Source organism: Sinohyriopsis cumingii, chromosome 17 (assembly GCF_028554795.1).
Source record: "Sinohyriopsis cumingii isolate HCF-2022 chromosome 17, ASM2855479v2, whole genome shotgun sequence".
In the NCBI taxonomy this organism is placed as follows: domain Eukaryota; kingdom Metazoa; phylum Mollusca; class Bivalvia; order Unionida; family Unionidae; genus Sinohyriopsis; species Sinohyriopsis cumingii.
In genome coordinates this window covers 59,395,918-59,410,808 of record NC_142977.1, presented here as the reverse complement: position 1 = coordinate 59,410,808, position 14,891 = coordinate 59,395,918, and the positions used below count along the sequence as shown (strand labels likewise).

General features: G+C 37.9%; 1 long non-coding RNA gene across 1 annotated transcript; it reads right to left on the bottom strand.

Annotated features, from left to right (window-relative positions):
- Positions 1 to 386: 386 nt before the first annotated feature.
- Positions 387 to 9,130, bottom strand: LOC149779037 (uncharacterized). Its single transcript, XR_016415549.1, has 2 exons — positions 8,795 to 9,130; positions 387 to 4,697 (listed from the first exon to the last, which is right to left on the bottom strand). It is a non-coding gene; the product is annotated as an uncharacterized LOC149779037 (long non-coding RNA).
- Between the last annotated feature and the right edge of the window lie 5,761 nt (positions 9,131 to 14,891).

Here is a 14,891-nt window from a genome sequence, read left to right as displayed (position 1 = left end):
ACGACCTTTCATCGAGATATACCTGCATGAAATCGATAGGAATATGATTTACTTTCTCAGAAATCGTGAGCAGATAATTTTAAGTTAAATGCAGCGTCGACACTGAAAAGCACGCATCTCTACAGGCATCCCAGTTGCTGAATTAATGTCTCAAACTACTGACAATGTTTGATCACGTGCTCCAACTCGGTCCTCTGGTTCAACATGACAACATATCTAAATTTAGTTACTAGCTTATTAACATATACTGGCTGCAATGACATCATGTCTGGCAGAGCAAACATAGTAGACAAAGAGGGGCCCAACAAGGGGTCAGAGAAGGATGCACTGAGTTAATGAAACTATATTTAATCAATTAAATTACAATTTAAATAACACACAATACATAGATTCAACAGACACTTTATTGTACATATAAGATAATCTTTGGCATAGCGGGGGCAAGTTCTGTTACAGCACACTGCATCAGACCAACTCTGAATTGTTTGTTCTATACGAATGCCTCAGGAAGAGAGACCTCAACTTAAAACCAAAATAACATAGCAAGCGAGCTCACAAAGGCCCACACAGGGGAGTTCTCAGTCATCAGACCCAACACAAACTATATAATAATCAGATCCAGCACAATCCAACAAATAAAGAAGTATATGGAAATTGAACAAATCGCAAAAATTAGAGCTGCTATACCTAGACATGCAGCACTAAAAGGAAACATGGGAAGCAGGAAACCTACACTATCTGCAAACACTAGTACTGAGATCAATCAAAACACAACCCAGAACAGTACAGGAGTCACGGTACTAATTCAACTCCCATAGTAAACATATGGAAACACCATCATATTCAAAATTCAATAACTTAAAATTTCTGCTTGCTGATGATCAGACTTCCATGTCTCCATGCACAACTATCCTTGGTGCAAGCTTCTGTGTGGAGAACACCATATGACCCGAGGAATTTTTTTTAAATCTACATGTGCATGAAACACATGTTATTGATTCTGCACCAAATGAATCAGGTACTACTTTCATTATTAAGTCAAGTCTGTAAAAATACTAAAATTGCATCAATAGAATTTTGTCTACATTTTTTTAAAAAAATTACAGATAAGATAAGCTCGCAAAAGATTTTTACTAAAATTTTAATTTTCATTATTAACCAATTATGGACCACCAAACCCGTAAATACTCTTATTTCTTCACCCATTTCGAAACTGGTTCACAGTTCTTCCGTATAATTAGTACCGTGTGTCCTACAGCAACAGTATACAAAAATGTCCTTAGGCTGCCCAGAGAACAACAACTTAAAGCAAACAAACACTTCGAAGACCTTGCATATTACGGGTTTAATATAAGCAGGGTATACAAACTCAAGAATTCCCGAAAAAAGGAAACACCAATTGCTATAATCGAATTCAATAACCCCCAAGCCCCCAAACCACTGGTAAGATTAGGTCCCTACGGAAAGCTATACAAACTGGAAAACTACAAAACCAAACCACGCTATTGCGGAAACTGCAAAGGGTGGGGCCACTTCACTAGCTCTTGCAAAAACAATTCAAAATGCAACCACTGTGGAGGCACGCATAAGGGGCGGTGCAGGAGGAAAGAAATTAAATGCGCTAACTGTACAGGACCTCACCGCCCCAAATCATATGAATGCCCTCTTACTGCTCGTGAATTTGCTATAGTAAAACATATGGGTTCGAACCACACATATAAAGAAGCAAGACTAAATATTCAAAATCCGAAAACCCCAAGCCCCCAAAGACAAATTCAGAACTGATCAATACCACCAATCAAACAAAACAGACCCCCCCCCCCAATAAAGCCCCACTAGCCAAAATGAGAATAAACTAAGAAAACTAGCATAAACAAAACAGCACCACCCAAACCAAACCCACCCATACAATAAATTCTAGTAGGCATTATAATAATGACCAGGCACCCAGATATCAAACAAACCAATTACCCAAATCCACACTAGCACACGATAGGAAAGGAATAATCAAGCCACCCAATCAAATAGGTACTCTTCAAATGTTGTCCTCCAGTTCATTAGTGAATTTGCTAATAGCTTTGTACAAAATACAAAGAATGATCATGTCCCAGTCGACATGACTCATCAAGTGCTAACCAAATTAATAAACAAATTCTTTCCCAATCAAAACTCGAGATCATAGTAAACCATGCCCAAATCATAATAGTAAATATCAATAATCAATATATATCCCACTCAACGTAAATGCTTGATACTGGGGCAGTGGAACTGCCGCGGGATCATTAAGAATATCCCAGAGCTAATCCAAAAAATAAACTCTGACAAACCTAAACCTGACATTCTCTGCTTACAAGAAACCCATCTAACTCAGGCCTCTAAGACCACCCCCAAAATTCCAGGATACTCAACTTTATATACTAAAAATAGAACAAAACGTAAATTAAAAGGGGAGCTAGCTACTTGTATTACTAACTCACTTACAAACACTTCAGAATTTACCCCAGATCAAAACCAAGATGCACCTGAACAAATAGAAATCAAACCATCATCATTAACACTGGCCAGCATACTATAAAACTGCTAAACGTATATGACCCAGGGGGAGATAATCCAAAAGCAACCAATCACTATATGAAAATGACCATTGACAAAGAGGAAAATCTTATCATATGCGGAGAATTTAACGCCCATAAAGTAAGATGGGGAAGAATATTTGCAAAACCTAAGGGGAAAACAACTTGAAAAACGGACAACTGAATCCAGTCTAGTTATCCTTAACAATGGAGCAGGAACAAGATTAGTGTAACAAGATAACCGGGTGGGATTTTTCGGATTCACAAAAGAATACTTTTGACCATGATATTAATACAATGTTTAATAACGGAGGACTTGCATGAGCAATTAATTTATGAATAGGTGCGTGTATATATAATCCAAATATTGGATTTAATTAACATAACGCACAGACTTGAAAAATACAAATAAATTAATTTAGCAAATACAAAGACAAGGGATGAATGGTTCACAACGATTTGACAAAGAAACGATGGATATAGTTTACTCGGGTAGTAAACGATGTAAAATTTTACTCGTGTAGTAAAATGCATTCACTCAGGTAGCGAAATTATGGTGATAAAAAAAGAGGGACAGATATACAATTTATCTTTGCAGTCCCGAAAGATACACTGGGTTCTACGAACCCCCAAATTAGCCCACGGCTAACAAATTACATGTACGGATATACACTGTCATCAATACACTGTTTCAGCTCCACGGCTGCTACAGTTCAGCTTTACAGCTGCTACAGACTCCGGACACTCGGAATACTTCGAACACTCTGAACACTTCGAACATTAGACCCTCCGGACACTCCGAACATTAGACACTCCGGACATTAGTCACTCTTGACACCCCAGACATTAGACACTCTGGTCACTTCAGACACAGACACAGACACTCCGGTCACAGACAGCTGAAAATATATCCAATATCGTGTACTATACACGACACGGGCATAATAACGTAATGACGTTATATACGGTAGGTTATATAGATTACATTATCAGCACAATAATTACAAAATGACAGGTTCAAAAATAAACCTAATCCGGCTCGATAAGAATCCTACTATATTAAACAGTTCTTTAAAAAAATGTAGCTTTACATTACTAATATAAATCCCTTGCTAAGTCGAAAACGAGAATAGAAATATGTGCATTATACTGCGTAAACCAAAGCTACATAGCAACCATTCACAAATAAACGTGGTAATACAGTAGTTATAACTTATAGACTAGAAATTAATAAACTTACATACCTTTACAGCTGAAGAGGTGCAAGTCCTTGAAGCAGAGTGTTGGCACTTCTGGTTCCCGTCCCAGCACATACAGCTGGTAAGGACACAGATGTGGCACCCTTATTTAGCCAAAGCAAAGTGTAGGTGTAGGTTTCCCTGTCCACCCAATTGTATTGTTTGTGTTTTTGTTTTTGGTTAGTTGAATAATTTTGTAAGGGTTTATTTCAGTTTTGTTCGTCAAATTACTAAGTTTCTTTATCCCAATATAGGCTGGGTGACGAAGTCCCTTCCCTATGCCTGAGCTGGCAATGGGCCTGGGTCAAGGTCATCTGAGCCTGGAATATAGGTTGGTAATACCCCCCCCCCCCATGAGACCATTCAAGTCTCGGGGTTGGTTTCCCTCCCTTTTGGTGTGGGTATTATATCTTCGCGTGGTGACTTTGCCAGAGTCATTTTTGTCCACATGTGGTGCTTGGTTGTGAGTGTGTTGTTGGTATTGTTCCCAGTTTCTATGTTGGACAGCACTATTTAGTTCAAATTCATTTTGGTTTTATTACCCGTGTAATCGTGGCGTATAATTTGAAAAATGATTATTGCCGAAACAGTGTATTTTTTTATGTAGGTTTTTGAGGTGTGAGTATTTGTTTCTGTGTGTATGAGTGTTTTTTGTTGTTTAGTTAGTTGTTCAGTATATCTTGGTATATTGTTTTCCAATCTGTTAATTAGCTTTTTTGCACATTAGCGCTGTTCAAGTCCTTTTAAGATTTATAAAATGTAGTCATTTAGTAAGTAATCACGTATTATTTATTGGTATAGTTCATCTGTTGTCCCGGTTTGTACTCATTCTCCTTTCCTCTGGTTAGTCTCGTTCAGGTCTCGCTTGCGGCGTAGGTTTTAACACCTGCCATAAATATAAAACCCAAAGAACTAGGTTTAGGACTAAACAACAAAATATAGGGTCCCCACCGACCTATCCAGATTTCCTAAAGGAACAAACCTTAAATAAGGGCATTACTTACAAAAGTATTATAAACTTCCTCACCGACATTGGGAAAAAGGGGGGATTTAAACAAAAGTGTATGACCCGCTAAACAATAAATAACTACGATTCATTTAATTACAACTAGGGGACAGGCTAACAAACTAAATGTAAGGAACAACAAGACCAGATGTCTTTGACATGTCTTAGCGACCCGAGTATTCAGCAAAGATATCTGTCTAATCAAAATAGATTTAGCCTGAAAATAACATCACATAAATAACTCTATCCACACGCTAAGATAATAATGAAAACAAAATAATCAAAACAAAATAAGTCCAAACCTACTATAACTAGTAGACAGGCTAACAAACTTAAAATTTGGGAATAAATAAGAACAGATGTCTTTGACAAGTCTTAGCGACCCGAGTATTCGGCAAATATATCTGTCTTATCAAAATAGATTTAGCCTGAAAATAAAATAACATCACATAAATAAGACAAAATAGAAACAATTATCATAATTAGTAGACAGGCTAATAAACTTAAAATTAGGGAACAAATACGATCAGATGTCTTTGACATGTCTTAGCGCTCCGAGTATTCGGCAAAGATATGTCTTAATCAAATAGACTTAGCCAGAAAATAAAATAACAACATACTAATAGCTTCATCCAAAAAACTAGGAAAATAAATCAAACATAAAGATAGATTAGCAAGTACTTAGCCCAACCCTAAACCCACACATATAGAAACAAATAAACTGCAATAACCCTTAATCTAAATTTTAAAAAAATTATTTTTTTCTTTCTTTAAAAAAAATTAATTATTTTTCTACGGCACCACAATTCTAAAACATGACATTAAGGACACTGACATCTTTTCTTACCGCAAGGTGACCGCAGATTATCTGTAGCACAACAAACGCAACTGCACTAATGCACAGCCTCCCCTCGAGGCACTAAAAACAATTAGAACACCTAGATAAGACCCCCAAAAAACTAGAATATATAAGGTGGTTTAAAAAGCCGAAGACTATCAGGCCCCGCTGCACAAGGCGGCAAAGTCTATCAAGATAGGAAAACTTACTATACCCAAAAATTAATACCTATAAGGTGGTCCAAACCCAAGGACCATCAGGCCCGGCTGCACAGTGCGGCAACCAAATACATAGCGAAACTAGTTAGGACCCTAAACTTAAGAATATATGAGGTGGTCCAAACCCCAAGGACCATCAGGCCCATATGCACAAAGAGGCGCACCATCAAGCCATGGAAAGTTTAAATAACCATACACAAAAGTGAGAACCCAAACCAAGAACCACCCCACCCAAATCAGACTCAATAGATAAAGTTTAAATAACCCTACAGACTATCACTAAGCAGTCAATGGTGCGGTACTATCTTTAATAAAAACGGCACAGAATTTATCTCCAAAAATCCGTCAAGGCGACAATTCATTAACCTTTTGGCAAGGGAGTAAAAAAATGTATACCCTGGATAAGCCAAGGTGCCTTCCTAGTAAGCAGGCTCCTCCCTGACCGAACCTTCCTCCTCGCCACCGCCGGACATTAAATTAATAAACGTGCATATCACATATCAAATACATGAAGGGAGAGGCACTTTTTCCACTCTTCATGAACAATTAATTAACCCTCTACATGGGAATAAAACCCTAGGTGTCCCGATGTGACGTCATAGTAGCGACCAGTCGCTACTGTCGTCACATACTGCTTGATTGACACCTAGCGCAGCTAAAGCAGACTGAATTGTTACCTTTAACTCGAGTGTGTGCTGGGTCTACCCCCACTCGAGTATAGCCTTACATTCAGGTCGCTAGGGTCTATGAAGCCAGTCATATTGACCCAAGACCTGACGGCTCAGTTAAATAGTGCCTTTTATGCACAGTAATGCCTAGGGGGTGAGGCTCTAATTCCTTCCCCCGGGATCAATTAAATAGTACGCTTATGGACATTAACCAGACGTACATGCCCGTATGGGCGAAAACGTCTATAATTTAAATGATGATGATGATAAAACTCGACAAGTCTGATCCTGAGGATGCCACGATAACAAACATCAACCGATACTCCATACATGCACCGTAGAAAGAGGGTATGAAGTATATATGGGCGTAACAGTTGAGTACATTTAAGTACTGACACAAATTGGGGTTCAAATGCAAAGTTGTGAATGCATGAAACTTGACAATGGCCCAGACGAAGTGAAGGGAGCACTGTGACTATGGAACAGTGTGACTGTAACGAAGGCCCCCAATTTAAAGTAAATGTAAGGATATATACGGATGATAATGATTGAAAAGCATGAAATAAATTTGGAACTGCATGATAAGCCTGATGTGCATAAACGTAGAAATGTTAGATATACTTATTAGTTAGCCAGTTAGCAATCCAAATGTCCACTAATAGATGATACAGTAACGAAACGAATAGTGCATTGATTGACACAAGCGTGAACCAACTAGTGAAGCACACGCTGTGACATATGTTTCTGTGCAAAGTTAATTCTGTCTGGTGCACCTGAATATATCTACAATATAGGAGGGCACTCGCATGGTTGTTGCTTTGCTGTGGGCGCCAGCTGCCGGACTCGTGTAATTGTCACAGTGGAAGAGTATTTTCTTTTGCTGCCATTCCTGACTCCACAACACTGCTGCCACCACACCAGTGGAAGAATGTGTCATGTCTTTAATCCGCTGACAGACGAGACGAAAGTACGTCGTTGCTGAAATTTGACCTGGATCTGGCAATTTGCATTTCGAGTCACATGACTATACTAATCTCACAACCTACATGTAAATGACATCAGAGGTCATATAGTCACGTCATATCGACAATTAAACAAATTTCGAAAGTTGTTGTACATATAATCTGGACATATTATACAGAAGTTCCTTAACGTTTGTAAATAAATATAATGCACACTTAATTCACAACATATTTATACTGAGAACAACGACCAGAAACCTGTCGGTACTGCAGCAGGGTGGAGAAAACCATTTTCAAGAAGTACCGAGCACGTGTCAGCGATGTGTTTGTTGGTGTCACGTGACTACCACAGTGTGTGCTGTCTGCGTAGTGAACCTGGTTTTCAAATTGCTGCAACATTTCCAGATTTCCAGTCGTTGTTTTCACAATAAATATTTTGAGAAGTTTGTTTTTTATTTTTCATAAAAATTACGTGACTTTCATTTATATGTTCGATTTGTTTTCCTACAGCAACACTAGAAATGGCGTATTGTTGATATCACGTGACTGTATGACCTCCGATGCCATTGGCATGTATGTTGCGAGAGGTGTGTTGTCACGTGACTAGGAATGCAAATTGCCACATCCAGGTCAAATTTCAGCAATGATGTACTTTCGTCTCGTCTGTCAGAGGGTTAAAGACATAACGAATGTTATGATCGCAATTTCTGATAAAATAAATCATATTACTATCGAATTCATGCAGGTAAATTTTGATGAAAAGTCGTTCAAGTTTGCTGGGCCGGCTAGTAAGCGGCTACCCCATGCCGACACCAAATGGTGTCGGCGAATTCCAACTTTTAGATAGGGAATGGACTCTGACCAAACAACCCAACATAAATGTCCAAATATCAAAAATGGGGTGGCAAGGGTCAGAGGAAACTTGGATTAATATTTGCAATGTCTGGTTTTAATATATATATATATATATATATATATATATATATATATATATATATATATATATATATATATATATACAATAACAAACGAAAAGGAGGAACTCTTGTATACATGTCTTCAAAGAGAAGTAACTCCAAAATTTAGGAAATTATTGAGATTTTCAAAGACAGACAGCTACATCACAGCTGTTGCTCGAAAGCATTGACTCGCCCATGCAAATTTAGTGACCGTGTTGCTAAGAAATTCATGTTTGATTATAAATGTCAACAGTGTGCCAGTGTCCTGGACCGTATGGCGAAAATCTGGTTTGAAATTATATTTTGATGATTAAAACTACTGAGTTTTTTACCTTTTTTATGCGTGGGTACGTGGGAAAGCCTGCCAGTAGCTTCTCGTGGGTCGGTGGTTCTTTCCTGGGTTTTCCAGGGTTCTTCCTCCACCAGTTATACTGGCCGCCATATATGGCCTATCTTGTGCTGAAAAATGGCGTTAAACCCTAGAACAACAACAACAACAACCTTTTTATATGCTTTGATACTTTTTGTTTTTAAATCGGTAAAGGGATCCAGTAGAATCTAATATATTGAATATACACGTAGTGTAATCGACACGAGTGACTCGAGACAAATCTTGACATGACGAAAGATGTAATTAGTGTTAAGTACCACAGGAAATGTCTCTACAATTCAAATAATTTCATCAAGTGCTATTCCTGGAAAGAAAGTTGCAACAGCAGTACCAGGAAAGTCGTCAGTATGTTATTGCGGTCGATAGTACAATACCTGTATTCTAAAAATAGACAAGAAGATTACACAATATATAAGGGAGAGCGTGTTTAGACCTTTGTCTATGAAAACAGATATAACGAAGAGAAAAATAATTACCTGGAAAGTTACACCTCATTTACGAGGTTATGATATTTTAGCCCCTATGTGGCCCCCTATACACAGCTCAACTATGGGCCCCTGCCTAATCTATATTGCAAAAAGACCAATTCGTGGGCCCCTGTAATTTGCATACTCATGCTATATGATAGCTACGCCCCTGTTACACACCAACTAAAAATAATAATTGTGCAACAAAGTACATGATTGTATATGAATACGAATCTTTCTGTATTTGCTGAGTTAGGGGCCCAGGGTGGGGTTCAGTGGTAAAAGTGTTCGCGTTTACCGATCACTGCCACCTCACTTCTGTACGCGATGATGGTTCGAGACTCGGGTTCAGCCAATATGGGTATGTGAGAAACCTTGCCAGCAGCTTCCCGAGGGTTGGTTCTTATTACCGTGGTTTTCTCTGGTTCTTCCTCCACCAGCTATACTGACCGCCATGTATATGATGTACTAAAAAATGGCTTTAAATCCGAACTGACAACATTTGCTGGGTTAGTTAAGGGCACAATCAGTGCAGGGTAAGAAGATTATAGTGAAACGTTGAACATTGAGTGAAACTGAATTCTGGGCTGTCAGTGCCGGATTATCCCAGTAGCAAAAGTAGCATATGCTACCATCCCCTCATTTTCAAGGGCCTCGCGCTAAATGCTTTCAAGCTATCAATTACCTACATGTAAATAATACTATTACTGAAATGTCAGACATATTTGTCGTATTATCTGGCTGTAAGAGCAAATAAAAAAAAAAATACAATTACTTTACTATGCAAGTTAAAAATTTGTGTTTTAATATTTGTGTGTGTGTGTGTTTTTTTTTTTTTTTTTTTTTTTTTCTTTAAATTTAGGGCTCCTTTATAACATATGCTACAGGCCCCACACTGGGGGTTATCCAAGTGTATTTTTGTCACCAATTAGGAGTCAAAAGACTAAATGATCTACTTTTTGTTGTTGTTGTAAAAGTCATACAGGTCTTGTAGGCGTTCTGAACCGACTATTTCAGTAATATGTTTCACTTTGTAGAATTTGATTACACATGCCTTTAAGTGGCAATTATTCACTTTACTTGGATCGTCATACAAATATCTTTTATTGCAAGGTCATTATTTCAACGCCTCAAGAAATAAATGCGGGAAAATGTTAAATTGCGTCGACAGGTTTAGACGGGGTCAAACTGAAGGTGTGATCCAGTACAAACCAGATTGAATGTCGCGCGCCTTGATGTTACATTGAAGGCATCGTGTGTTGAAAACAAATTGGTAATTCACTGTTATTTATGGTATGCCCATTTAATCTTTCATGATTGATCTGGTGTCCGAAACAGCTCTTCAATCCGTATTGGCGTAGCACACACCCAAATTCGAACTACTTAATTACCTTCTTTGACGTCCGTGCGTATATATTTTTTTACGTAGTGAGTCAGACTTTTATAAATCCATTTGTTTTTAATTTCATTCATACAATAAAGCTATAAAAAAATTTCAAATTGCCAAAAGTGAGTATGTATTAAACACAAAACCGAATTCGTGCTTTGCACTGAGTCGGGGGAAAGAACTCGTGTGATATGGCATATGAATACCTCTCGGCCTGACGACCTCGACATATCTCTATGCCGTATCAAACTCGTTCTTTTCGCTGACTCGGAAAAAAGTACATATGCAGTATTGTGTATTTATTATGAAAACCCATTGTCCTCTTTTCTGGGTCCAGCTTAGTACCTGATCTCCATTTTAAAAGTCCCAAGCGATCAGTAATTCTCATCTGGAAGTTTTTGATGACAGTTAAGCTGCGAAGCATTGAACCATCAGGATTGAATAGACTTTGGTTAAACTATTTTATAATTAAATTTTAGAAGAACAATTAATATTTTATTTAATCTGAGTAAACATGCGTACATGACCAGATTGACATACAGCGTCCTCTTTATTAGATTTGAGATACCAAGTTTCTTATACGGGTGTTTATTGGCTGCTTTTAGTCCTTGAAGCAAAGGACTACTTCCTTTTTGGATTGTATTTCTCACATTCACACACAAAAGTTTGACTCAATATGAGAATCGTTTATCCAGCAGGCACATTGTAAAAAAAAATAATAAAAAAAAAAATAAGTGCCATACAATATTAGGACTGTCTATGGTAGATGACTGAAGAGAGGGTTGATGATTATAATAGGAGAATGGTTTACGGGGTATGTAAGGCTGATAGAACACCCGACCAAGATAAATTTTTCTCTGTCAAACCAAGCCTCCTTTTCCGTTTTCTCTGCATGTCTGCAAACATAGTTATGCGTTTAGAGGTGATATACCGAATGGGGCAAAGCAGAAGTTTTAAAACAAAATACCTGATCGAAAAAGAAAAGAACAAGACTTTGATTCAAATAATTAAATGATTCATATTAACTGCTCCTTGACCTTCTGAGGTCAGACTTACATTGCATAGTGCATGTGCACATTCATCCATTGTAGTGTAAGTTTAACTGGACAAAGGTGAGTCCAGTAAAATGATTTGTGAGCCTTTCTTATATTTCTAATGTTAATAGCTACATTAGAGGCAATATACGTGAAAAACGGTTTTAAAACATGCCGGAGTTAGATTCATCCATTGATCATAATTACTTCGGAAAGTAGGCCTGACATTTTTCGGTGAACAGATGTCTCGTACTGCATTGTATCTTTTCGCATATGCGAAATTACAATTGACTGCAGAGTGAGAATTTGCCGCCGGCTGGCCTGTCTGATGCCAGCCAGTTTCACGGAAGACCGGGCATAACAATGAGTAGCCAGTCCGTATGGCCAGCTAGAGTTTTAAGCTTATCGAGGAAATTTAATCTACAAAATATATAATTTTAATGAAACATTAAAAATCAAGATAAAAATATATAAACGTGAACTGTTTCTTATAACCACTAGCGAATATGGGCCATATGAGAAGATAAGGTGACAGGGAATAGTTTCTTAAATTGGCCCCTTTCAGATTTCTCAACTTATCGCTATGGTGTTACGTTTTTTTTTTTTTTTGAACTATTATTGTTTACTAATTAAAGATATGGGTATATTTGTAAACTAGGTGTTTCGGGCTTGTGTTGCTCTTGAAATTGATGTTAGGCATGTACACCTCCCATAGTTAACTTGCGGTATGTAGATAGTGAAATACCAATAGTCGCCATGGAATAAGAACTATCTCCCCATAGCAGCAAACACGTTGTTTCAGGAAAAGTAGAATATCTCAAAAACGGCTTGGATGAAAACTATTTTCAGTTGCATCAGCCTGTTTAGTACACAATGTTTTGCAGAATTATCACCTAGGAAAAGGGTTTGTGTTTGCACTGTGAGCATCACATGGTGTCAAAAATGACTTTCGGACGCATCTCGTCATTCCCTCTCGAATCGATTTGTGCGCGACGTACGAATGCTGCTATTAGATTAGTCGTAACAGAATTTGTTGAACGTATCGCATTAATACTTGTAGAGCACTCCCGACAAGGAACGGAATTTCGAGCGACTTCGTTGACTGAATTAAAAAGGGGTGGCACCTCCTAATTCAAAACCGAATCTTTGAACGTCGTTTTAACTTAACATTTTGATTGTTTCAAAGAATGGTTTATTTCAGATAGTTCTTTTAAACAAAACATTTCCTTCCATCCAAACGTCCATTAGACTAAAACTCGGATGTGTAGGGCATACGACTAGAATTATATCGTTGAATCGAACTGTATTTATCGTCTGTACTCGCATGTAAAAGTCCAACTGCAAACTGCACGGACCAAGATCTGCCGTCGCATAATGCAACCACGGATATGGGTCTGTGCAGTTTGTTAGGAGTAATCAGTAAAAGAAACAACCTAGACCCTGATCTACAGGCGCATTATGATACGTCAGATCAGGATGTTTGTTTTTTGCAGTTTGTCTCGACGTATAACCCAGATAACCTAACACATGACGGATCGGAACCCCATAGCCCATTGGTTAACAAAATCGTGACGCAGATTAGTCTGGTTCCCAGATTAGTATGCTCCCTTTGTTGCACTCCGCTATACTAAACTTTGTTTTGCGGAGTGCAACACAGGGAGCATACTAATCAGGGAACCAGACTGGACGCAGAAAAGCACTCAGGGAAAAGGCTGATAAATGCATCGTGACTCACCTCGTACAAAAGATCTAAATAAAGTGTGTGTGTGTGTGTGTGATTTGGATTTTTAACGTAGCTTTAACAATTTTCCAGTCATATCGCTACGATGTCTGCAGTGTGGCAGTTTATAGTGCTCCATAGCACTGGGGCATCAAGTCGCAGACATGTAACACGATGTCACACCCAGTTAGGCCGATAAATCAGCCCTTCACCCGTGATGATACTGATTTTCGGGTGAGGGGCTGATTTTCAATACACGATCGAAGCAAGGGTTTACATGTTGTGTCGATATTATTGAGCCACAAAGGTTCGAAACAATTTTGTTTTCTTCTGGCGATGAATGGTTTTGATTAGTAATGGAGATTTAAATTTGTTACAACAGTATCTTCAACGAGGGTTAAAAATTCAAAATTAGAAACTGACTGTAAGAGTTCATTAACTCCGATAGCTATTTACTTTCCTGTGACACTTTCACGATAAGTATTGATCTTTAGAAAACTCATACTCATATCACTGATATCACTTATGTGATATAAATATCACATTCATGGTTTATGTGATATAAATATCATACAAAGTCACTTACATCACTGATATGACTTATGTGATATAAATATCACATTCATGATTTATGTGATATAAATATCGTACAAAGTCACTTACATCACTGATATGACTTATGTGATATAAATATCAAGTTCATGGTTTATGTGATATAAATTTCCCACGAAAATCACACTTAAATCACTGTTATCACTTATGTGATACAATTATCCCATTCAGATGGCACAATCAGTTTTCATATATTAAAATATAAAAAAGCCGCTTGAAAATCCTGGAATATTGGTGAGAAAAATGTTCCATCCTACGACATATTTTTTTTTTTAATTTCTATGAAGTTATGACCTGATGTTTTAGACATAGCATTTCTGCAAATATAGGGAATCAATCTTTTTCACTACTATAACGTAACTACTGATCACAGATATACCTTTTAATAATAAGCCACCAATATTTGAATCTTGGCTGGCTAATTAATATAGAAACATAGTCTGTTCAATTAGGATTGTGAATCAGAACTAAGCAGGTGTCATCCATCTCGTACATGTACGTTCATAAACATTGGAAAATGCCATCTCCGCCGCAGAATGAAGTAATTTTTGCATCTTACTCTTGATCTGGTATCTACACCAGGTTGTAATGTTTTGTTCGTTAGGATACTCCCGGTGACTGGGCTCATTTTCAGGAACAAAGCTTTTACAAACCAAAGAGCAACTATCAGGTGGTTTAAGTGGTTAGAGCGTCAGCCTCGAATGCGGGAGGTCGCGGGTTTGAACCTCGGCCGAGTCATACCAAAGACTTATAAAGATGGTAGTAGCAGCTGCCTCGCTTGGCACTCAGCATTAGGAGGTTAGTGCTAGGACTGGTTG